Source organism: Columba livia, chromosome 18 (genome assembly GCF_036013475.1).
Source record: "Columba livia isolate bColLiv1 breed racing homer chromosome 18, bColLiv1.pat.W.v2, whole genome shotgun sequence".
Taxonomy (NCBI): domain Eukaryota; kingdom Metazoa; phylum Chordata; class Aves; order Columbiformes; family Columbidae; genus Columba; species Columba livia.
The window spans coordinates 5,965,248-5,991,658 of record NC_088619.1 but is presented as its reverse complement, the minus strand read 5'-3'; the positions used below and the strand labels follow the sequence as shown (position 1 = coordinate 5,991,658).

General features: G+C 42.8%; 2 long non-coding RNA genes across 2 annotated transcripts in view; both read right to left on the bottom strand.

Annotated features, from left to right (window-relative positions):
• Positions 1–13,830, bottom strand: part of LOC135575762 (uncharacterized) — a 40,404-nt gene extending 26,574 nt beyond the window's left edge. Inside the window, exons 1-3 of the long non-coding RNA XR_010467019.1 lie at positions 13,451–13,830; positions 13,188–13,341; positions 3,602–7,190 (exon numbers count right to left, since the gene is read on the bottom strand). This is a non-coding gene — a long non-coding RNA (uncharacterized LOC135575762). The remainder of the gene's footprint in view (positions 1–3,601; positions 7,191–13,187; positions 13,342–13,450) is intronic.
• Positions 7,346–13,157, bottom strand: LOC135575763 (uncharacterized). Its single transcript, XR_010467020.1, has 2 exons — positions 9,522–13,157; positions 7,346–8,577 (listed from the first exon to the last, which is right to left on the bottom strand). It is a non-coding gene; the product is annotated as an uncharacterized LOC135575763 (long non-coding RNA).
• Positions 13,831–26,411: the final 12,581 nt, after the last annotated feature.

Below are 26,411 nucleotides of genomic sequence, written 5' to 3'. Positions count from 1 at the left end.
CACAGCAAAGAATTGTCTCCATGTCATGGGACACAGGAACGGGGACTTTTTCCTGAAAGACCATTCTGTGGGGACCAAGAAGCTTCGCGCTATTGCTTGAGTCTGAACTCCTCCAAGGTGCAAAATGTAGTTTTGAAAATTAATAAATTCTGGGAGATTAACAAAGGGGAAAAGAAGAAAATACAACTTTTGAGACTGGAGTGGTTGGTTGCTGGAGCGCTGAAGCTTTAATTAATGGTCTTTTCCTGGCACAACCAGAGAGAGAAAAAATAGCGGTAGCACAGCAGTAGCACAGTAATTTGCAAGTCTGCAATTCTGATTACCGTACAATAGGGAGGAATAATTGCAAAGGTCCTGCATATATTAAAACCTTGGGAAGTGCTCACCTTGCTGTGTTACTTCAAAGTTCACTACTTAGAGCAGCGTTCTCTGTCAGCATTACTAGCAGAACTTAAAAGTTAGTTTTATCTTCTAGGTTTGACCTGCTTCTTCATGACCAGATGTGGTTTTATGCCATGGTAAGAGTCAAGAGTGGTTCCCCAAAATTCCAGGACAATAAGCACTGTTGGAGAATTCATAATTGTGTGAGGACAAAGCACAGCTTTGTTTCAATGCACAAAAGCACATGTACATACTCAGCAAGCATGTATCATATGGTGGTCTAACGCTTTCAGAATCATTTCCAGGCCTTTTATTGTAGAATCGGGGCCTGATTGGAGTTGATGCAAAACAGGACTCACCAGCCTTTTATGATCTTGAACACTCCAGGGAGCCACAGCATGAAACAGTCACCAAGACATATATGTATAATGACACCCAGCAACTGCAATCTATGCCCAAAAGGGTCCTTTTAAACTCAAAATGACAAAAATTACTATAGCTGCAGTAGTGCAGTGATTGGTTCAGTTTTCTCTGTTGGTTCTGTCTCATCTCATACCCAAATTATTAGTAATGACCCATTGGGAGGTCCCAAAAGAGTATCAGATCAAGCAGTAGATACTGCCAATTAAACTAGAAATCACCTTTGCAAGAACCCTAAGGCTGAAATCAAAAGGAGATATGAATTAACCAAGCAATCCTCCTCTCAGCTTGCATCAAGTTAATTCCACCTAAGACCAGGACACAGCATAGATATGGACAGATTGATTAAATCACCCCACGGTCTCTTCAGGTTAAGGAGATGTTTCTACCAAATACAGAACTAACATATTCTTTAAAGATTATCTTCTCTTTGCTTCTTTTTCTTCCTTTCCAAGAAGTAAGTATATCTGAGGGTTTATAAACAATCTAATTTGATCCTTTGGAGCAAGGCGTTTGCTGAAATTTATTTTTATCTCTAAAAAACTTTGCCCATCTGATATGTTTTCTAACATCAGGAAGTGGAAAAAAAGAAACATTTTGGCTGTGTTGTTTTTGGGTTTTGAAACAAGGCCATTAGTTTAGCTTTCAAAATGTCTATGTATACAGCTTCACAAGTCTTTGTAAGGGAGGTTCTTCTGTGTCTTCACAACACTAGTTTTTATTTTCAACCTCTTCTAGCCAAAAGTCAGAAATCCAGCATTTCATCCATTTTTTTTTATGCTTTAGATTATTGTTAAATGTGGAATGCAGCATTCAGAGATCATTTCACTGTCCTCATTACAAAAATAAGAGCATTCTGAAAGTCCAAACACGTTCAGTGAAAGAAAGAAGGAAAAAAAGAGAACACTAGGCAAGTTTTTTCCACTGAGTTAGTTCCCAACTTCTTGAAATAAAAATGAAATGCTCACTTTTTAAGAAGCGATGCTTCCAAGCAGGTGACTTGTCCCTACAACAAGGGACAATAACAGGAACCCCAAGGAGCTGGGTCTCCATTTCTAGGGCAAGATTAACATACAACAAGTCTTCAATTCTTTTAATTCTCATGGAGTCGTAGAAAAGGGGAAGGAAGAAGAAGGGTACATTTAAGGAAAGCTACTGAGGTCACTTGAGGTTGTTTGTTGGTGGAATTATGTTTGTTCACTAAGGATACGTCCCACTTACCTCCAAGAAAACTTCCAGAATTAATAAAGATAGGTCTGTATAAGAACTGGCTGTTTGTGCTCTCAAAACAGCTACAGTTAGGCTGGGCTTTTCAAGACAGCCAAAGGAAGCTTGAAGCCTAAACCCCATGGGTGCCAACCTTATTAGCATAGGCGCTTTCAAAATAGCCTAAATTTACTACCAACATCTATCCATTCCAGTTCTCAATGCGTGCATGCTTCTAGGCAAGAAAAACTCAGCCTTTTTGTCCCCATTCTGAAAGATCCTTGAAATACTGAAATAAAAACAAAGAGAGCAGTTCTGCCTTTTCAAAGTAAGAGCATTTTTCCTGAGTTTGCATGGCAGCTCATGCAGCAAGGACCGTGCATCTTCCAGCTCTCTCAGGGCTGACAGCATATTCCTCTATCTAACAAAGTCCGAGTTAGTATCAAGCATATATATTCAGATATTAGGGGTTTTTTTCTTCCCCACCACTTTTCACCCACACAAAATTCCCCACATAAGCCAGGTAACTGTTGCCCAAAATGGCAACACATGCTCTGCAATTATCATTAGAGTTAATTAAAGCCTCTACGCACTAGGCAGCTTTGAATTGCTGTTTACACTCAAGTCTCTGAACATGCTGCAGGTAATTGAAAGAGAAGCATCAACCCAAAATTGCTTTTTTTATTGGCAAGATTTGGTAATTGGACTGGTCATCACATATTTCTAAAAAAGAAGAAGTCGTTTCCTCTGAATCCTCATTCTCCCCTTCAGCACACTTGGTTATTTTCGTGTTTCCATGGCTGTTACTGTACTTATGACTGAAGTTCTAAGAGAATCGAGTCAGAAAGGAGATGATATACCATGTGTATATGGGGGAAATTCTGAAATTCTTCATTTCAGACCACTGGCAGTGGGTACGTGTGCAAGGCTCACGCACCCCAGGACCTCAGTCAGAATGGGAAGGAGACAGGGAATTTGCCAACTCACTTGCACTGAGTTTCATTTGAAAAACTCCAGGATTGGAATAATTTACCGCTACTTCACAGCCAGAAAAGATGCACTGCACCCCAGTTCTGCATCTTCTGCCTGATGGGCACAGCAAGTTCTGTCTCCACTGTACATCAAGGATTTCAGCCTCTTTTAAAGGCTGCAGTTCCCAAGTACCACCCCCTTTTCCCCTCTCTCCAGCCTAATGGAAGATACAACTGACTGACAGGCCAAATAAAATTTTCCTGATAATATTCACATTTTCTTTCTCAAAGGTCTGACATGATTCCCAGCCTCTAGTCCTGAGTGTGCAGCCAAAAAGACCCCACTAGAACAGGGCCTCTTTTCTTGTGCTTCCACTCCGGACAATCAAATGAAGACAATTGATTTTTGCGAGTCCTGAATATGCCCAGTTTCCATTTAAGCACAGAAGAACAAGAAGTGCTCAGCACTTCTAACCATCAGGGTAAAATATTCATCACGGACACATAGAGAAGTGAGATCTGTCTAAAAGTGGGCAACCAGAATCTCCATCCCACAGTGAGAACTGATGGCTCTGGTTTCTGATCTGTCCCCAAAACCAGCCCCCCACCTCCCTTCTGCTCACCAGAATATGTGCTCAGGACTCTCTGTCCTATGAAAATTGGTGGTCTGGTTCATAGGGTGATCCAGGTTGGAGGAAGGAGCCACAGTCATTTAATTTCTGCTCTGCTTTGAGACTGGTCCCTGCACTGCCTCGGTTCTCTCACCACGTTGAGCTGAAAAACAGTCAAAATTATGGTAAAGACACCTCCACAGCCTAGAAGTCCCAGCTATTGTTTTTAAAAGCTGACAAAACCAAAGTACACTTGCAAGTTCTGACTCACAACTTCAAAACCTGGTCACATTGGGAAAATAAAAAGGACTTGCAAAGTATCATTGGAGAGCGCTTCCATACGCCTTCTCTGCCAATTCAGTCTTGGCTCACACTGTTTTCTGTCTTCAGCTCCTTTCCTCCCATTATCCCCAGACAGCACACTTAAGAGCTCAGCAAAAACAACTCCTTCAACAGCTCCTCAGGAGCACAGATGTCTCTGAATTAACCCTTCCTTTAATTCGTGGTTATAAGCTCTACAGAGGTGCCATGCTACCCAGACTGTTCTTTTTGTGCCTCCCTTTCTCAAAGATATACTATTATCTTTCTTCTCTTGGTAAAGCACCAGAAGGGTTTCAGTTACCCCAAAATTTTGCTACCACCACTGGAAACCTGAGCAGGTATTGCAAAAACATCCAGTGTCGGTCAGCTGGCAATGAACAGAACCAGGGGCTCCTGTAAGTTTTACAGCACAGTCCCTGAAGTCTGATGATGCCAATGTGCTACTGAGCACATGTCTATTTTTGTGCTGAAAGGGGTCCTGCCAAAAGAGAACAACCACCACACAGCAAGTGTACAGCCCCTCTGACTCCATCAAAACTCTTCTGGACATCCAGCCTTAGCCTCCTCAAAATTAAAGCATAGAAGTACCCAAGGAAGCCACGCTACGATATATATTATTCACCCTGGAAGAGGTAGAAGTGCTGATGACAACCTCACTGCTGTCACCCAAACCAAATGTTTCAAAAGCGGTTTTAACTAATACCAGAGAAGGTCTGGATTTAGATCTGTAAGACTGGTATCACCACTTTATTATGAGATTAAGAGCAGTAACAAAGAAGGGGCTTGGCATGTGCTTAAAATAACCTCTCCCCTCACCTGAAGGTTTCCATGGCAGAGCACCCACAAAACCAGAGCTCTGAAGGGCTCATGGAGTGGTTAAATACGGCTCTTACAAGCCTGAGGCAGGTTGGGGTGCGTGGCAAGAAGGCTGCCCTCAGGGCTGGAGCTCTGGGGTGTGGGAAACCATCAGAAAGAGCTTCACCGGTGCAAAAACAGGAGGTCAAAACACAGAGTGCCCTGGCCAGAAAGGTCTGACCAAGTCAGCCTGGTCAATCCCAAGCACACAAGGTCCTCTGAGGACTCTGCAGCTCTCCCTGCACCAAGGCCCGGCAGCCACCCATGGCTTTAGGAACGCACAGCTGAGAGGTAAACACACAAAATTCACCCACCTTTCTCAGCTTGAAAAACGAGAGAGAAAACTTCGCATTAACTCTGTGTCAGGCATTAAAAGAACAAAGGCTTCAGATATTCTCTATGTACCTATTAATTTTCTCCACAGTCACAAAGCTTATCTTCCAAGGAGAAGCTGCAGGGAGTGACATAAAAATAAGTTAATTTGTAAAAAGCACAGATGAAACATTACCTGGACACAGGAGAGCACTCCTCCAGGAAGATCAAACCCCAAATGCTGCCAAAAACTGAATGGGTTTTAATGAATGGTAGATCTTAGGCCAGCAACAGATAATCAGGAGATTAGTGGAAAACTGATTAGGTCAATGTCCCTGAATATTGGAAACTGTGGCCAGCACATCTGGGCACAGCCACCAAAACCTGAAGGCTAAATTCTCTGTTAACAGGAAGGGGTGGTTTTTTTGTTCTCCTGGTGCTTTTAATCAGAAGAAGAAGAAAAGCTGTTTGAAAAGTGCTCAGACAGGCGTGGGGAAGAGAAGCTCCAGGCAGATCACACCAACAACAGTGTTTGGAAAAGATGAGACTGGGGATTATCACCAGAAATATGCATAAGCTCCATTCTTTATAGTAGAACATGTCAATATTAATAATACTACTTATCCCTCTTATAGCATTTTAAGCTTTTCAAGTGCTATACAAATACTAATCACTAAGCAAAGGTGCCAAAGAATCCATCCCTTCCATATCCTGCTGATTGCACAGACAAAGCACAGTAAGTACAACATGTTCAATGGCAAACACAGGCCTGAACAATCACTGTAGTTAATAACAATACAAAAAAGATTGTGTTCTAAAGGTAAAGGTATTAGTGTGCATCCATCAGGAAACTCTTTTACCTAGTGCTGTGGAGGCAGCACCAGATGCAGACAGACGCTGCTGGGAGGACGATGGAGCATGGAGGGGAATTGGAAACATCTGCAGGAGGGGAGTACAAAAATATCCACAAGAGAAGACCTGGGAACACTTTGCAGATATACTGGGGAGCAAAAGGTGAAGCTAAGGCAAAGATTCAAGGGCAAAAATAATCTCATTAAACCAGCCAAGGAGGAAGGTGATGGATCTTAGCAGTTTCACTTTATCAGGAATAAGGGAGGGAGGGAATCAAATAAGCAATTGGCAATCGGAAGGGCTGATCAGGACATGGGCTCATTCCTTGGCAATAGGAATGAGGAACAAATTACATTAATTTTAGGTAATGATGGGAAGCTGCTGCCCAATTTGGTGAATACTGGTTAGAAAGCACACATGAATTAATACCCTCTAGTCCTTGAATACTTGGGGCTGTCCAGTGGCACTTTCTGCAGAAGAGCCCAACAGAATGCGTAAAAAGGCAAAGTCTGTAATTGTATAGAGTGATCCGTCATACAGCAACACAGAGAATAACCAGAACTTCCCTGGCACGAATGCGAATTACTGCAGCTGCTGAACGCGTCCCAGGAGGGACAGCAGGATCCCACCCTGTCTGATCAGGGTCTCTCCCTTGTTCTAAGTGCTCTGTTTTGATGTGAGCTCTGCCCTAAGCACCCATCTGAAACTGGTGCAGTTTGAAATGCTTCACCATCTTAAACCACCTCCTCTGCTATGAGGGTACCATAAGCCCCAGCTTTCTGACCTCAGCTTTTAGTCAAACATAAAGAGAAAATATAAGCATATATCTATCTATCTATCTAAATAGAAAATAAAATGTGTTTATTGACAAACATATCTCTGTGATGCAGGAAGGACATAGAACAACGGCTCTGTTCCTAAAACTGAGGCTATATGAGCTGCGTGACAGGTGCAGAACAGAAACTCAAGTGCGCTCTTCAGGCAAATCCTATACGGCCCATTCCGTCTCCTGCCAGACAATAGCTGTGTTGTCTCCAAGGCAACGAGAGGCAGACCTCAGCAGTGTGAGAAATGAAATTATCTCATTAACGTTTATTTCCTGGTTTACTGTTTCACCAGTTAATACAGAAGACGTTACAGCCACCAGGCAAAAGGATCCTCTGGTCCATTCCGAATGGGGAAACGCGTCACGCAGTGAAGTCCCCAAACTTTTCTTCTACAAAGCTTTTGCGCAGCATCCTGGCCCACAGTGGGGAGAGAGCTGAAAATGCAGAAAGCACAATTCACCATAAGGCATCAAGATTTTCATACATGTTTAATGATTCTCACTACTTTTTCTTTTTAAATACTTGCATGTTCTGTTTAAGCGGTTTGACTTGCAAAAACTGCCTCATTTTACCAAATTAGTGTTTCCTGTTTTTCTGTTTTATCTCGTTTGCTCAACTGTTTGATCACAATTGCTGCCTCTGGTAATTTTGCTAGTTGTAAGTTTTCATTCTTAAATCTGATAATATTTCCCAAATCCCTTCTAGTCAGATAACTGGCATCTACATGTTTTGATATGTCTTCTCTGGGATTGTAGAAATACACTTTTTCCTCCCCAAAAGCTCAACACTTCTTAGCAACAGACAGTAATACCACCAAATTCCTCGCATGCCCTTGGATGTGTTTTGGGTGTTTAAAATTCAAGGGAACAGCTGTCAAGTGAGATGATAATTGTGCTGTCAGTGTACCCAAGGAGAATTAGTGAAATTACTCTCCAACAAATGTATGCCACATAATCTCATAAGTAAAAAAAAATAGGTTTCCTTATCACACAGAAATGGAGATATGATCTGAGATAAGAAACATTCATCTGAAATCAATGCTATCTGAAAGATGCGGTGAACCAAAAGGACTGCTGGAAGCTGTGATAAAACAGGCACACAGCAGAGGCCAGCTGACACCACGGTGTCGTCACTTCCAGACTCCAGACCATTTGAGAAACACTCCAGGGAACTGCACTCCCAAGAGCTCGTGGCAATGAAGGTGCCACCAAAAAGGAGCTGACTCGTATCAGTATCTTTCTGGACTGCAGGATGGGGAGGAAGAACAGATGATTTGTCCTAACCTACTATGAGTGGAAAGCAGTGATTGCCACGAGCAAGGATGAGCTCAGGAAACCCCACAGCTCCTGCCCGTGCAATTTTATGACAAGGGGAGAGATTGCAGTAGTGGTGGCAGGAGCCAGCTTTGCTTCAGGGGCAAAGCCCTCACCATGTGCAAATCCCACAAGTGCAGCCATCCAAATATTGTGCTTCCACCCTGCCTGCTCCAATACATAGTATAATACCACCCCTGGAACTTCAGAATGACGCTGCAGAGACATCCAAAGAACCTGTACATATATTAAGCTGCTGATTGGGGGCTGTTAGACCCTTGTTCCCTTCTTTTCAATCCCAAGTGACTTCGTACAAAGTCGTCCTGGCCCTGATAACATAACACAAAAGGAATCCAAACCCTCACTTGCTGTTGAAAGCTTCAGGACTGACCCAGCAAAATCTTGAAGGACACGTCCACTTTCAAGAACAATCCCAAAAAGCTGCAGCAGAGACAAGCAGGCAATTCCTAGACTCCCATGAGATGGACATGGCACTGAGCCAGGGTGACTGAAATAAGATAAGAATCATAGCAGCTCGTGAAGAGATAAACCGCTCAAAAAGGCTAATAATTTGCAACACAGATCGGCTTCAAATAAGTGATTTACCAGCTTCAAGTGGAAAAAATCAACACCAATTTTAATCGGGCAGAAATGAGAAAAGCATAAAAACTGGGAAATGGCACATGAAATGTACCCAGTGAATGCTCCCGCTGCCCACCCAGGATCAAAGTTCCCAGGCCCCAGAGCAACTTTCACGCTGATATATTCTTCATTATTTCTCATAATGCAAAGGCAGAAATCAAGCCCTACATTTCAGTTATTAAACAGTCATTAAATGCGATTTCTACCGCATTTCTGTTGCTTCTGCACTCATTGAAACCACTGACCCAAAGAATGCATTTGTCTCTCCATCACAAATAATCAACAGGACAAGAACGACCTAGAGGCTTTGCCAGCCCACATGTTTCTGTGTTTTCCAAAGATGCCCAATGTCTTCAGATAGAACATAGAAAGGCCTCACACATGCTAGATATATAGACTTTAAAATGGAGAAAAATACATGGACTGACCACTGGGACAAGGGGAAAAATTGCAAATTAGAAATAGAAGCCAGGACGAGAAACAGAAAAACAAGACAGACACTTTAATTCTGTCTAAACTTAGCTACAAACGTGAGAAGAAGCAGTTGTCTTTTCAGAATTTCAGGGGAAAAAAGGAATTACTTATCTGAACAATTTTGGCAGGTGACAACTACTGTTAAGAGCTACATGCTGAAAAGCAGAGTCAGAACAAGGAGACTTACACAGTCTGAATGTCTCTGCCCTTATCAAGTCAACATTTCCATCACATTCAGAGAGTTTTGTCCAGTTAGACACCGCGATTTAGCTCAATAGAAAAGCTTTCATCTGTCTCAATGAAAATAAGACTACCTGCATTTTTAAGCAAAAGTACCTTTTGTTATGAAGTTGACTTTGAATCCAGCTGACTTTTTTTTCCCCAGACAGATGACTGTACTTAGTTGAAAAACTGTGGTTTCTCATTGTGGTTTTTGGAAGAAGTCAATACTTCCTGCCAGAAAAAGGGTGAGGAGGGAGAAAAAGTAAAATAAAGGAAAATTTTCCAACCAGCAATAGAGCAGAAAAACAACAGGATGTAAATGAAAAGCTAGAAAATGAATAATCAGGTGTTTCTCTGCATCTCGTGGCTTAATCAATTTAGTTTTCATTGTGTCATCTTCAGGAATATCTGACAAGTGGTGGTGAGAAGTTACTCAAGAAGCCCCTTGCAGGACGAGCTTCCTTTGCCCACACCAGCCGTGGAGCTCACGAGCAGCCGCCTCTTCTGCAGCAGGAACGGGGGATGCACGGAGTGAAGGCGCAACTGGGAGAATACCAAAAGCAGGGGATGCAGTGGATGCACAACGCCCTCAGGGCACCTCGGGTGTTTCTTTGAAGCTTATACTGCTGAAATGAACATATTTCTCTAATTTATTCAACCATTTGTGCAGAAAGATTGGGTTTTTTTTAAAAAAAAACACCATTCCACCCCAATTTCCCTCTTTCTTATTGCTGCTCTAGATATACTTCCCAACAGGTGGCATTACAGATTGAAGCTTGCAGTCTTTCATCCACATGTCTACCTGGCCAGGGAAAAGCAGTCTCAGAAGAATTTATTACTCCTACCCCTTATCAGTGGAAAGCAGGTGCTAGAGAAGCATTCATAATCACCGAGGGACCTGCAATCTGGAAAACTACTGCTTCTCTCATAGTGTAATTGATAACCTTTAGGTCTTGGATTTGGTTACTGAAACTGCTTGAATACATTTAGGGTGCTCCAGCAGAAATCTTACATACATGTGTCCATATGCACATCTGTGGACATCTATATATTTCCTCTGGAAACTTCCAGGCTAATCATTAGATTGGTACATTTAATTGAGAATTTGGTTTGTGGTATTAGCCCATAATGATAACAAGAAGTATATTTATGACTAAAATCTATATGGAAGATTAACAGCCCTTCAAGAGTAGCTGGAGCTGAGGAACTATTTTTACCAGGAGTCTGGAAAAAGCCTCATCCTTAAAGCCTCCAGAGACTTCCCACCCCAAAACCTGCTGAGAACAGGCAGGATAAAGCACCAGGGGGAGGTCAGAGCTGGATCTTACAGGGACCTGTTCCCAGATCTGATGAGATACACAAGCAGTTTGGAGGACAAGATGCTGGCGTAGATCTTCCAGAGACTCCAAGTCACAGACATTTTCTCCTTAGCAGCTCTTTGCTGAAAAGCTCGCCGTTTGCAATTGCTCTTTGCCATCTCATCCGGCAGGGAATGCTGACAGCAAAATTTCTCTACTTATGCAGGAGAGGCTGCTGATGTTAAAAATACATGGCACATTCTCAAGTCTTCACAAGCCCTCGCTGTCAGATGGATCTTGGTTCCCTATCAATAAAACAGAAGTACTTTATTTTCAAATCAGTCTTTCTCCTCTCTTTGCCTCCTCCTTTATGCCAGTCTGGATAGGTAACCAAAGGCTGCTGCTGCCACCAGTCCTCAGCAAGGCAAAGAGCTACTTAGGTAAAGTAAATAAATTACTACCAACATCTGTCCATAATATATGCTACAAGTCCTCTCTGTCGACATCTTCAAATACACACTCAGTCCTGTTCCACTGAAGTTGGAGTCACAGTCTCTTTGGATACACACCCATCTCTCATCATCATCTCATGCCTAATTCCTTTTTCATGTGATTTACATTTACTGCATTTTGTCTCATTTTAGCATTTTATCATGAAGCACAGAGAGAGCATGAGTAGCCAAAGCCAGACAAAAAACATGTACATTCCAGCCAGAGAAAATGGATTATATTTCAACATAAGGAATTGCATAACTGCAATATGATTTTATTTAAATATCCCTCATGTTATTGCAAAAGCACTTGGATTGGCTAACAGAGGTTCTCCAGCAGTGAACAGGAGCACAGAGGTCTGCACATCATGGGACATAAGAGGAAGAACCATCCGGCAATTAAAGCAGCTGCTCCTGTACAGCTGCAGAAAACAAGGAGAAAAGAAAACCCACCACCTTTCTGGTGATTCCAGTAGCCACACAGTAACGCTGTTCTCTAACGAGCAGACAATTCAGCCTCAGTAGTGAACAATACAACACTTCAAACACTTTCTTCTTGTTCTCCCAGCCAGAAGTCTCCAGGGATTGTAGATTAAAGTCATATCTGAAGATTAAGACAAACTTAAAAATATGCAATGACAAATTGGAGGAAATCAAGAAAAGAGAAGGAAAAGATACTGAAGACCCAGGCTGACAGGAGAACAGAGCTCCTGGCAGAGCTGAGGAGCAGGTTTGAAAAGGAAAGTGAAGTGTTTAGATGGCAGAGAGGCTTAATGGATTAGATGCTCCTTCTGGGAACATGAGCTTTAGCCTGATTAGAGAAGGCGCCTTACCCACAGCTTCATTACAGCCAGAATTGAGCCTTTAGGGGAATACAAGAAATCAAAATATTTAACAGGAAACAAAGAAAGAAGCAAACTACACAAAATCCCCGTTCGTTTTCCAGTCCCAGGCAACTTTCTTTCCAGAGCATCCCCAGAGGAAACTCCCCGTTCAAGTCAACAAGACTCTGTCAATACAAAACAAATACAAACACCCTTTGGGCCCTCGGCTTTGTGGAGCCAGATGATCTCCGAAATAAAGCTGAGCCACCCGTATTGTGGCAAAACCTCAATGCACAGGCTGGGGACTGATATATCTGCAAACTCCTATCATCAGGGGAATAAGGAAAATTGATTCTGGGAGTAAACAGTAAACCCTAACCCTAATTTTGCAGTGATAAATCTCAGCTGGAAGAAAGTGATTAAGTGCTATTTTTTTAAGGAAATATGCAGAAGAGAGCCATGCAAGTGAACATTGCCACAGGAACAAAAAAAAAGACTAAGTGTCCTCCATACCCTAATGTTAATTTAAGAGTGAAAGGTTTAGGAAAATATTACAACATCTGTGAAAAAAGGACTCTGAAAAAAGCTCCACTGTGAATGAAGCACCGATGCACAAGAAGGAATACACCTACAACACCAGAAACTCCAATATTAACCAACTTCGTAACAATTCGCAAGCTCTTCTAGTATTAATGAGCTACGACACTCATGGAAGTTCCCAAATTCAAAGCAGTTGCAGGCCACATGAAATACAACCAGAGCAACAGATTCTCACCGGGTCACCCCCAGACTTCCTTTGTAATACACTTAAATGGCTCTCATCACTCTTATTGAATATCTGGTGGCACAAAACTGTATCTGTGCCACCAGAAATATATATATTTGTTAAACAAAATTATCACAGACAGAGTGACTTAATCAACATTATACTATAAACCTCGTAAGAAATATCACCCAAATTCCACATATTTATCCTTTTCCCTGAAGAATACAGAGAAAATAGGAACTTTGAAGCACATCTTGAAGGCTAACAAACTTGGGCTACTAAGGCAGTTTCTCCCTCTTTACAGCCAGGTGAGATGGGCCACGGGGAGGTGGTGGTGTTTGCTGATCAATAACTAAACACAGTAAAAGCAATAATTCTGGTTTTATTCCAGATCCTCTTACCAACGAGAAACGCGTGTTCTTCCTAATAGTCTCGACATTTTGCTGTTCTGATTATTTAACACCCAAAATTTTTCGCAAGAGCTGGGCTTCATTTTCCCATTCATTATCGCAGGGCTCCTCAGAAAAACCAGGCTCCTGGCAGTGCTTTGTTTTGCTGTTACAAGAAGAGAAAGCACCGCATCATTTATTCTGCAAGAACAAAACACTGTCATCCAGACTTTTTTTTGGCCACAATAGCTGCCCAGAAAGCTGTCACACGCAACCTTTTGTCTCGTAGTTGATCTGCACCAGGAAACAGGGAAGAGAGGGCAGCGTGATGAAGTTGCTGCTAATAAATAGATGAGCATCCTCCTCTCTGCAGCTGATGCTTGTCCTCCCCATCAGCAACATGTGCAGCCCAGGACAGCGTGCTGGTCCCCAGCCCGGCCTCATTAACACCAACCCAGAGCTGCAGGTGACTCACGCTCTGATTAATTAGGCATATGCGGGTTGAACTCCTGGTGCACACTTGAGACTGCATTAGCTGGCATCGCCTGTGACACTCCCGGTTGGGACTCTGTCACCTAATAGAGCCTCTTCTGTTCTTAACAGCCCAGCTATTAGGAACCAGAGGATGCAATAATTGCTTAGGGTCCAATCAGCAAGAAAGTGTCATTAGTTATGTAAATGCGGGGTGTGCTTTTTACAGAGCCCAGGAGGAAAATATTTCCTGGGATTATTTAAGGAACATTTAAATGTTCCTCAGACACCCCTCTGAATGGCTTTTCTAACCAAGACATGTAATTCATAGAGATTAAGGTCATTAACGCCTTCCCAAAAAAGGTTTCCTGTTAATAAATAGCACAGGAATTCGGTGTCATGAATTAAAGGTTTTGCCTGAGAGGCTGCAGCCGGCCCCTCTGGGCACCTGGCTGCTTCTGCACAGGAGTAAGGGAGAGGAAAGGAAGAGTTTTCCAGGGCAGGTGCCTCAACAGGGAGATGACCAGTGGGTAACACCATGGGGCTTGCCTGTGTGCAGGAGAGCAGAGCCACGGCCAGGAGAGTCCGTGTTCTGCAGAACCTGGCACTTGGCGTACAGAGCCTCCATGCCTCAGTTTCCTTAATTTCTAAAACAAAAGGTAAATATTATTTCCCGCATTTAGAAAATTTGCTGATATGCATAAGAGGTCTTAAGCTTAAGGGAATGTACTTCTCCTAAAGTTTTTGTCTTGTATTTTTTGCAGAGAAGAGTACTTGGACTCATTTCTTACAAAATTGTCTCTCTGTACCCAGGCAAGACACCCTCTAATAAGTCAAGCTATTCTGTTCTGCCACATCTCTTATTTTTCTATGCATGAAAATAATACTTTCTGTGTTGCCGCTGTCTGCTTCTCTTCTCTGACCAGAAGGACAGGGTTTCAGTAATTCTTTTGAATGTATTCATTTAATTTACTTTTCTACCGTGTTTAAGCACTGAGGGGGTCACCTGGAGCTGTAACCTCTCATTTCTTGTTCCTGTCTCCCACTGACAGGCATCACTCCCAAACTTGCGTTTTCTTATTCTTCCCCACCACATCACTCAGGTTCACGCAGCAGCTCCCTGTTCACCTGCTCTTATTAAGGCACTTTCTGAGAAGATATGCCATTTTAGACTCTTAAGCTTATTACTTTAGTGGCTTATAAGCAATAAAAAGTCACACTAGTCCTTTAAAGGAGTTTGAACCATTAAAATTTAAGCCTCTAACAAGTGAAGAAAGGAAGACAATCTGAATTATCAGAGTTGCTTTTTCTTTTTGGTTCGTTATACAAAGAACAGCTGGAGGCCCCAGCATCTGAAGTCCTGCACAGACTGACTTCAGGGCTGGAATTCAGCACAACTAACAAACTAGGCTATTACTCAAAGATGTCTGAGTCCTTGGGAGGACTGTATTTTAAAATAAAAACAAAGAAAAAATAAAAAATTAAGTACAGCAAGGCAAATTCTCTGTGTAGAAAAGCTCCTTTGACTTGAAAGCCAATTTACAAGAAATTAAAATCTGGCTCATTGTTTTCCCCAGTTCATGTTTTCATCCTTTACCATCCCCAAACAGACTAATTATTCTCTCTAACAGGTTGTCAAAAACCTCCCTATTTCCTCTTGCAATTACTGCTGCGTTTTAATAACCGTCTCCTAAGCAAATTGGAGGCCTCAGGCTATTCATGCCCTGACAGCCTGTTGTGCCTTCCCACAACACTAATGGTCTGTTTTCAAGCAAATGTTGCTGGTTTTTGGCCATGCCAACAGCCACATCATTCCCCATTGGCTTCGTTGTTCTGTATCTGGGAAGTCCTGACTAAGGAAGGGGACTGGTGAGAAGGATTCATGTTTTCAGCGGGTTATCAAGTTACTCGGACATACAGGTGCCAGCATTATTGCAGCATGCTGGAATGTTTAGCTCTCCTGCTAAGTTCAGCCCTGGCTGGGTTTTGTGTTACTTCTGAGTTCAAGAGCAGAGCCTTGCCCAGAGTAAAGGCTCTGACTTAACCAAAAACTCCCCAGCCGATCAGAGACAAAGGGGGAGTAGAGGACAGCTCAAAGTTGTGATGATGAAAGCCCTTAATTTCCTTCATTTTTCTTCACTAAAGAAATACTACTGCTTCAGAGTGACATACTATCATAATAAAATACAAATACGGTTCTGTCTTTGACCAAGGCAAATGACACCTAGAAAGGAAGGTACATTGTTTGAGGTAGCAAACAGTTCACAGGTAGCACAATCTGATTGTGAGACTAACCCGAATACCCACTTTTCCAGGTCAAGCATTTGATAAGGAGCATGTTATGACCCTCTGTTCAATATTGGGGAACAGGATTACACCACTCACAAGGGACCCCTCTGCAGGATTGGGGATGGAGATCTCTATGTCCTGCCCAGGGAATGCTGTGTAAAAGCAGATGAGGGGGGAGCAAACAGCTCCCTCTGCCCTGGAAATAACTAAAAGTGATGGCAATTCCTGTGGCAGCTGAGCCAGAGGGACAACGAGCCATGTCGTGAGGATGTGGTGGGAGCCCATGGAGGAGGGTCCCATCCTGGGCAAACGTTGCCAGTGGTGCTGGCACACAGGGCTGCATCGCACCATACACACTACTCAATTAACTGCCTGATCCCGCAGGAGCACGGCACAGAAATGAAGTTTCACCGACAACAGAGCACACTCCTCAGTCAAAATGAAAAGTACTTAAGCTCTACATTAGAGCTAAAGATGCCTTTGTCTCACAAAATAGAAATCTTTTGACATGGGAGCAGCAGCAGACAACAGCATGAACTCAGGGGTGGATGGCAGGGGTGGGAATTGCTAGCAGGCATAGTTGTATTTATATATACGTCTGGGTATTTTCACAGCAAAAACTATGATTTTCCCCACGTTGTTTCACTTGTCTTAAAAACAAGGCAGGAAAGCACCTGATAGACCTGCCATGTCCCTTCCCTTCCCCACCAGGACAGCTCTTCCCATGCAGGCTCTGGGTCACTCTCTGTGATTGCATCATCTGTTTATTTTGGGTGCACTGCAGCCCCCATCCAGAGCATGAGGTGTTAGTGTAAGGCTGATGGATGTAGTATCAGCAGAGCCAAGGAATAAGCATGAGAGAGCCCCCTACTCCTGAGCACCCCCAGGTCAGGGTACACAAAACAGCACCTGGATATGAAATAACAACTGAGGTGTGGGCAGATGTACCTGCAAAAATAAAGGTACCAAAGATAAATGTGGCTGCCGGAGATGACTGATGCTGCGAGAGGAAAGGCACAAGTCGGGAACGCAGACGTGGTTTTGGTACCTGGTGCAGCGGTGACTTCTGCTCAGGCTTTGGCCAAGTCACTTCACCGCTTTGCTCCCCAAATGTAAAACGAAAAAGAAAGTCACTGCCTTCTCATACAGAGAAACCATCAGGAAAAATGGAACCATTATTATGAGGCTGAATACTACAGAGTTTGGAAGCATGTAATTATTTTTAAAAGGCATATTTTTGAGGCTGAAATAGGATTTCAGAAATAGAAAAGAGACAGTGTGTGTCACTATTTTAATCTGCTTCCCAGCTTGGGGTGATGCCAACGTACCTCCCAAAAGCACCGCCCTGGTGCACGGCGCTTCGCCTTTGCTATGGCAGGCTCTGCAAGCGCTCTGGTCAGTCAAACACGTCTTCTGCTGGCCTTCCATGTATACAAATTGCAATTTTTGTTTCCAAAAAGGCTCATGAAAGATAGAAATGTATGGAAACACAGCACACTGCCACGTAAACCTTTGTGTTGGAACTGTTAACCCCAAGGCTTTTAGAAATGAGCAGAGAAAAATGAAGAGTTTTGGTCCAAGGGAACGCCCTGCGGCTCAGGTGCTCACTCACAGACCACAAATAATCATCGTCCCAGTCCAAGGAGAGCAGAATGCAAAAGCAGCTTCTCCACAGGTCTCTGGCAGAGCTGCCAGGGAAGAAGTTGGCGGAGCAGCTCCTTGCCGTGCCAGGTCTTAGTCACTGCTCTTAGCCCCTTTCAGCCCCACCAACACAAAAGTCACCCAAACATTATTTCATGAAGAAAGAGTAAAGTGCCAAGTCCAAAGCTGCGATGCATTTCATTTCATCAGGTGGAATGTATTTACCTTGGGGTTTTTTTGTGGGTCTTATTGTGAATCAGGACAGAATTGAATCCAAATAAAAATAGAGACGATGCATCAAGCCCTGCTTTAAAGTTAACTGACTAATGTGATCACCTCAAAATGTTATGCATCAATTTAAAGAGAGCCCTTTCTATAGAATGAGTCATTTTAATTAAGTATAGGCATTTCACTATGCAGTCTTATCCAACGTTAGTCACCTGGTCAACATATCCTTGTCCAAGAATCAAGCACAGCTGATCTCAGCCACTGCAAAAGTGACCCTTGACTTGCTGTCTTGGTTCTGAGGCTGATCCTGCCCCTATACATGTCCAACGAGGGATGCAAGATCCCCCGGAAACCCTCCCTCATCCCTCTTGGGGCAGGGAATAAAGCAGCAGACTTAACTGGTCCCCAGACTAGGCATACTGGTATCAGGATATCTGAAGTATCTTGGGAAGAGAATGAGAAAAATTAAAGATTAGTGACAAATACTTGACAGAAATGATCAACAGATAATGTCTCCTCACCCTGAAGCACATTTTACAGCCTTCTTATCAGGCTTCTCTAATGCAAGAAGAATTTCACTAAGGAGCCAGCAGTTTGTTTCAAAGTACAACTAAGTCAAAATTGCCCCAATTGCCTTATGTCACATGAATCGTACATTTACTCTTTCCAAGTAGCTCTATTTGTTGGAGGTTTTTTCTGAGTGTAAGCAGCCACCTTCCAGGTCAGGGGACACTAGCAGCACAGCATCAAAAGCTGGTGTTGACATAGGCAGAGGCAGCAATTAAGGACTTCAATTGGCTATTCATAAAAATAAGCATTGACAAGAAAGAGAAAATGTGATGTTTTTTAATGTTATCTTCCTTTCGTGTTCCACTTAGTCTCCATGTGCTGCTTCCCCCAGCAGCTGCATGGACACGCTGGTGTGATGCTAGTGCTACTCCTTGCCCAGAACAGATGAGGTCTCTTTGCAGCCTGTATTGACTAAAGCTGCACAAGAGAAGTTGGAGATAAGTGGTTCTGAATTGAGTAGGCAGGGAACTGTGCAGACAGTGGAGCAAAAATATGCCCAGATTCCCAGAGGGCTCTGAACGGTCACAAATCAAAGGAGAGTTGAATTACATCTTCAGCCGCAGCAGCAGAGTGACTTTGGGAAGAAAACAAAACAAAACACACAACAACCACCACCAAAACAAAACACCAAACACAAAAACAAACAAAAAAACCCACAACACAAACAAAAAAACCCACCAAAAAAACCCCACACTACATTTATAGCAAAGTTGTTTGGGCAGAAAGACTTCTCAGATGCTCCTCTCGCACTTGAAGCTTTGCCCAAATGAACCAGAGACCCCAAGAAATCACAGAAGCCCCACAGCATGGGAATGAAAACAATGGCCTCCAAGTCAATTCAGAAAGTTCTTCCACTGCGTTCACCAACACCCACCAGAAATAAAAGTGATTTAATGCAGGTGGGAGAGAACCACCGCAACTTTGGGGCTGCTAAACCGCAGCTATGGGGCTACAGAAGGAAAAGAGCAACGGAAGGAGGTGGTTTCTGGCGAAGCACCAGCCTCTCCCTCCACACCAGCCCTCTCCACTCTCACCGAGACACGGGCAGACTGTGGAATTCCTCCTGGCCGCCCCGCTCCAGCCTAAGCTGCCCAGTTTAAGTAGGTTTTAAGGCCAGAAAGGTGGTGTTTTCATGGCAACGTAACTACTAGGCAATAGCAATCTTGCTGTTAAACCCTAGTGAGGTGAAGGCAGCTGGAGAAGGTTTTCCTCCTGCTTTGTCAGTAAAACACCAGTATCTTATTTCCAATAACATAGGGGCTTTAAGAGAGATGTGCCATTCTGCAGAGACCCTGCTTTTTCCAGACTTGAAGGCAAATCTGCAGAGAAACTGCTCTTTGAGAGGTAGCACAAAGACAGAAGAATAAGGTGGTTTTCAGAAGAAGAGTCAAAAGTTACTCATTTGGCAACTCCAGCAATCACATTCCTTCCTACCTGTGATAGTTTCCTTCTCCCAACCCCACGCTCATTCCTTCCAGCCACATCCTTTCCTCTTGCCATCACTGAAGTCAGTGTTATTAACAAGAAGGCTAATGCAGGGCACAATTTTAAGCCCAAACTCCTGAAAACAGAATCCTTGTCTTAGTTCCAGTGTTGATGATGATGAAGGTGAGTTTAGCTCGCATAGCAAATAGTCCACAGTAGGGCAGGGTAGTTTCAAAGCTCCCAATCAAGCCTATGAATAATACATTCAGTGAGAGCATTAATTCACAAGTTTAGGTACGAGGAAATTGCACTCTGCTCATACAATGCACTTGGCCATAAAGAAAAGTGGCGATACTTACAGGTAATAAAACTCACTCGCTATTTGAAAACAGCTGCACAAACCACTATTTGAACTATTTCTCTTCAAGTATTTTTCCTTCTATGGAAATAATTTTGCCTCTGATGGTGATGGCTCTCTTCTGGACTATTGCATTTCAAGGTTTTGCGAGCTGAAAGAGGCACCGGCCCCTCTCCCTCAGCCCCTGTACCAGCTAGAGCCTGCGTAGGGTAGAAAAGTGCCGTTTTTCACCCCACAGAACAGAGATAACCTCAGTGGGCACAAGTCCCAAGGAAGAGGGCTCAGAGAGATGTCAGGAGTGCCAGCAGTTTGGGGGAGAACCCAGTGACCTGGGCTGATGGGGAGATATGCTGAGGCAACACGGAGCAACCTCAGATGCCCAGATGAGAGTTTCCCTGAAACTCCAAGTATTAAACTCAACTCAGCCAAGGAGCCCATTCACCCATAGGAACATGGAAACGTATTTCACAAGTTTATATCACATCCAGCTTCCAGCACGCTTGCAGACACACCGCACTGTTTAGGAAGATGAACCTGGACATTCAGCAAACCATTTCAATTATCTCAATGCCTTCCCAAGCTCCCCGCACAGATTCATCTCCCATTCTTCCCCAGTTACATCGATTTTTGTCATCACCCCATTTCTCCTGGGTTAACAATGACACTCAGTGGCCAGGAGGATCCCCTGCAGTCTATACTCATGCTACAGCATCCAACAGTCAATATTCATTACGTATTACATATAGCAAATGTCTTCCATGAGTTTCAGGATGCTGAGATAGGGCTCAAATTGTACAAAAAGAGGAAAGGCTTAAGAAAAAGGTGAAAGAAAACCATGACCTTTTTTCTAATTTATGCATTGACCTGGGAAATATTTTCCATCCATCCACATCCAGGCTATTAAAAAAGCAGACCGGAGGAGGCAAAAGCAGCTCTAGATCAAATTATTAAACAGGCACATTCAGAGAACATGTCGTCAAAGCAAATCACACTGCTAACATACAAATCCAAATCACAGAGTTTGGTATTTCTAATGTAAATCTTTGTTCTGTTACCCTTGCCACCTCCAAGGAGAGATGCAAAACAACTGCATAAGGCACCACTTCATAGTTTGTCTGCAGAGCTTTGTCCTGTGGCTTTCTTGACACAACAGAATTTTTATCTTATCAGTTCTGATAAGTCAGAGCCTGCTGGATAACTGAAGGAGAATCAAAAGAAAACACTATTGTGCACGGACAAATAAGCGATGAATAATTTGAGTCCATTCTCAAACAGCGTTTAATCAGAAGGTTTGAAACGTTCCTATAAATCTCTCCAGCAATACAAATCACTCTGGCATCGTGCCTTTCAGTTTTGACCTAGACACAATACTACTCTTACAATGAATTAAACATTCAACTTACAGCATTCCTATGCTGAAAGAAAAACAAGTAATTAGGTATTGCCTTTGTAACATTAGGTATTTCCTATAATCTGTTTCTCATAATAATTCTCCTCTTCCCTAAAGTGCTGTGCTTATTATTTTTTCCGGAAACAGTTTGATGCCTTTTTTTTAATATGTCAATTCTGGACTATATCTTAGGCAGATGCACAAAAAGCAAGAAATATTCATTCTAATTATTTTACAATGTAAAGCACATGTAATTTAAGTGCATGCATATGCTGACAGAATCTTAAACCATGTATTTTACACCTTCTAACAGCAACAGTTCTGCTTATATAAGATTACCTGCTTCTCTTTGGACTAGAATATTAATGCACCACAAAGGAAAAGGGTTTCCATTCTATTTATTTGCAAAGGGAATTAATTTAAATTTTACACAAGATTTGGGGTTTTTTTCTCTTGTATTGTGGCGTAACTGTATTCTTCAGCATTCCAGTAGGAGCACCAGTAAGACATACCTCATTATTAAACATTACTACAGCTGCTAAGTCAAGCACTGAAACTACAGGAAATGCAGGAATTCAAGTTTGGCTCCCAGCATGTATACGTTATGATATTAACTTTATAATAACATCTGCATTTGAGTGCTCTGAATTTTTTTATGCTCAGAATTGCACCCACTGAGGATAACACTGAGGAACATTGGCAAATAAGACACTAGAATATCACACCGAGTATTCAAAATAAGGAACGTAACGACTGAAAACCATTTGGGAAAGCCACTATTTAAGCAACTTTCCCAGCATCACATCAGAAGTCAGTATAATTTGGAGGGAAACTGAACCAGCACAGGAACTCGCAGCAAAGGGGTACCATCGAGTCACCCTGCAGGGACATCCCAAGTGCCAACTAGCCCATGAGAAGAGCTACGAAACACTTAAATACACTTCAGGACAGAATTTTAGAGGCATTAATGGCTGAGGTTGAAGAAGATACATCTAGAAGACTTAGAATAAGTCGACACAGTTCAGCACTGACAAGCAGATTGCATGTCCTGGCAGCCATTGGGCCTTTCTTGGCGCTAAAGGCAATTTATAATTAGCTCCATCTCTTTAAAATTAATAGCAGCCTAGAAAACAGCATCCTTACTACTTGCCCTTCCTCCCTGTTTACCATTCTAATGATGGAAAAGTAAATTAAAATGCCCCAGTGTAAAGAAGCATGCGAGAAATAGGGGATTCTACGTCACGTAAAATATTGATCAGATTCACTGACAAAAATAACATTTCTGGTTGCTGAACAGACATTTAAATTACAACTCAGAAGGACTCCAGCTGCCAAAATAAGCAACTTGATTTTGCAAAGCTCCAATGCATTCACAGAAGTCCCTGCCAGATTAATCAACTAGGAAAGCCAGTGAAGCACCCAAAGTGTGACTTTTGCCCATAGTACTCAGCTTCACTAGTAAGACTCACGCAGGAAGGAACTTGGCTTCTTACAAAGATTCGCCGATGAAAATGCACTGCACGTAAGCCTGCTGCCTCGGTTACACAGGACATATTAGCCAAGCAGGTCACTTTATTTACATAGCAAGTGCTGAGCATCTAATTGCATAGCAATTTCTTTTTATTTCTCCTATTTTCCCCATCCTCAAGCCTGCAGCTGCTACATAACAGTTGATCACACTCTGACTTTGTTCAAACAACCTGCAATAAATACACAGTTAACCAAGAAGTCTATTTAGCAAACAATAGCTGCTATTAATATTAATGGCAACTATGTGTGCCTGTTGCTGGGAAAATTAGTGCATATGGTATTTACTTAATAAGACCTGGGAGGCTGTTGGAAAGCAAATTAAGGTTAGTCAGAGGTTAAACTTGTTACTCAGGCCATACTTAACTCAGATAACCCAACAAATGACTGGCTCAAACTTGGAAGGGTCTTGTGCTGGTATCCCATGAGGTTTCTTTTAAAAGAAGTTAAATATCCACAGTAGCAAGGAGTTCCCATGGAGCTGAAGCACTACCTGTGTTGTATCCTGCACCCAAGGGCTGCCAGGGCAGATACCTCCCCCATGGCTTGCAATTATAGTGCCTGGATGGTTGATAGACCCATAGTGCCAGATCTCGGGGTCCTACACCTTGGCCAGGTCATTATGACTAAAAAAGAGTTGCTTTCTGAACAAGAGAAGCAGGAAGGCTCCAAATCTCACGACCTCTTCCCCCACCAGCCCTGATGGACAATGGAGCTTTTATCCAAAGCCCAGGCACCTCATGGAGTCATCCAACCAGGATGTGGGTGGAAATCCTCTCCTATTCCACCCCATCTTTCAGAGGTCAAACTTGTTTCCTGAGAATATATTAGTAGAACCCGCTCATTTTTTAATTCTGTTTGAAAATGGCACCTTGGGGTGTCTTGCGTAGCATCCAAGTGAAAATAAAGGACAAGCAGAAAATAAGAGACCATCAAAGTAAGAACAACATGGGCTGAAGAGGTAAGAAACAGCATAATAAAAATAATTCATTCCTAGCATTTTACCTGAAGAAACCAAAACACTTCAGGATGTTGATCAGCATTATAATCTGTTTACAGCAAAGAGGTGGAGGGACAACAAAGAATTTATCCCACCAGCAAACCAGTAACAGCATTGGGAATTACACCAACCTCCCTGCAGCCGCTTTAGTGCTCCTGCATCACCCAAAGACATCAAATAACTGACAGGTGACTGGGAAAACTGAAACACTGGGAAGGAAGGGGAAAGAAAGAGAGATTCGTATTGTTCAGTTATCCTGCATGACATTCAGTTCTGCTGGCTTTAAATAACTGCAGTACGTACATCTTCATCAGACCTATTCAGAATGCGATGAATCAAGTCCAAGAAGTGCCTTTTCTCCTGCTCTCATTTTCAATGCAAGTTATCTGAACAGTCACACTGACGCAGACACTGACGCTGCGAGTGTTTAAACTTTACCGGGTGAGGGTTTTGTCCCAGACCTCTGTGTATTTCCTTGCGCAATAATAATACCAAGACAATGAATACACCTTTCAAAGTCATCCTTATTGAGACGGAGAACTGGGCAAGTATTTATCCAAGTTCTAACTCCAAAACATTCGTATTAGATCCAACAAGTAGCCTTTTCATATGAATAATTTCAACAGCAATAAGAGGGATCACTATAAATAATAACCATCTTATTTCTCTAGTTCCTATCAAAGTTACTTTTGGAAATAAAACATTGAAAATAAACACTCTTCAGCCAAACCCTACAAAAGTTTGCATTTGGCTAAGAACAAGTTCCTCCCAGTTGTCTGAGAAGAAGCTACAAGTGCTTGGGGATATTGACTATTTTTAAAGAAAGCATCAGCAGCCCTAATTCAGATAAGTAAATGCCACATGCTGCCTCCCCACAATGATGTACTGGGAAGAAAAGTGGGACAACGATGGGCTGGAGGTGGCTGTCACAGCAGGTCACCCCACATTTGGGTGGGACACCCAGTTTTCTGAGGTCCAGAGCGTGTCCACAGGTACAAAGAAGCTTCACCATAAGCAACCACCTGTTCTTCTTTCTTTTTCAGTGCAAATATGCAGCAACACGGGCATTTTTAAAAATTATACATACCTACACACACACAAGACTGAGTATTAAAAGCTCTTTGTTCTGCAGTGTAAACACAATGCTGCACAGAGTGCTGTGAGCTTAAGCCAACCCAAAATACCAGTCCCCCAAAGCAGCCTAAGGCACATTGGTGACATCCTGCCAGCCAGTGTCACGGAGGAGCCAGAAGCACTGAGGCTCTGACAAACAAGTGACTCATCTCTTGGGCATCACCGAGCTTCAGTTGCTCCAACATCATCACCAGAGAGCGTGCCAGAATATGTGAACTGGCTTGATACGAAGATTATTTCAAGACATTTCTGAGCCATCCAAGACAGCTCACGCCTGTACTAGAAGCACGGAGGAAGCTCCGTAGTGTATCACTTTACTTTTTCCTTGGGATCAGATTGATTAAACTGTTCTAAGGCCATTTGAGGCTTCACAGAAACACTTCCAGCTGTAGCATCTGCCTGGACAATTATTTCATCCAGACAGCGATGCCGACCGGACACTGAAGATGCGGTCCAGGCTGACCCGAATTGGGCAGCACGGCCAGCTGCCACAAACCATTCCCAGCTCTGCTTCCTCCAGAGGTGCTGGCAGCATCCCCACTAATTTGTCAGGGCCCAACCTATGCTGGCCATTCCTGGACACCCTCACCCTATCCTACAAACTACCTGCCAAATTTTTTACAATTTGTGGAAAAATCCTTAGTGGGATTGCAGCAATTTAAGGCTATAAGTACAATTCAAGTAAAGGCTCAGTGGGGAACAAAACATCAACACAGTTTTATGGCCAATTCAAAGGCAACTTTTGCTATGGAGCAACCATTAAGTACAGGAAGAGTTAAACACGACTCGGCTTTCTCACTGCCCCCAAACCTGTAAAGTCAACATATAACAGACATTTCTAGGCTGAGGCATGGTCCTGTTATCAGCCTGGAGGGAATTTATATCCATGAGCAAAGCCATAAGAAGACATGCTTACATAACGGAACAGTTTATATAGCACTGAAGGGCTCCAGGCACTGCTTTAACGCCTCATTAAATTTCCAGACCATGGGGCACTTTGTATTTACACTCCTCCCTGTCACTGCCTTCAAGCTTTCCTGGGATTTTAGCATAGCACTGTTGCATCTTCCTAAAGAAAAATCATTTAAGAATAAGTCAAAATGTAATTTCATGATATCTTGGCATGTGACTTCATAGCTCTGTCAAAATTAAAACGAAGTATCATGTGCCTGTTCACCGCCTTTGTCACATATATGAACTTTA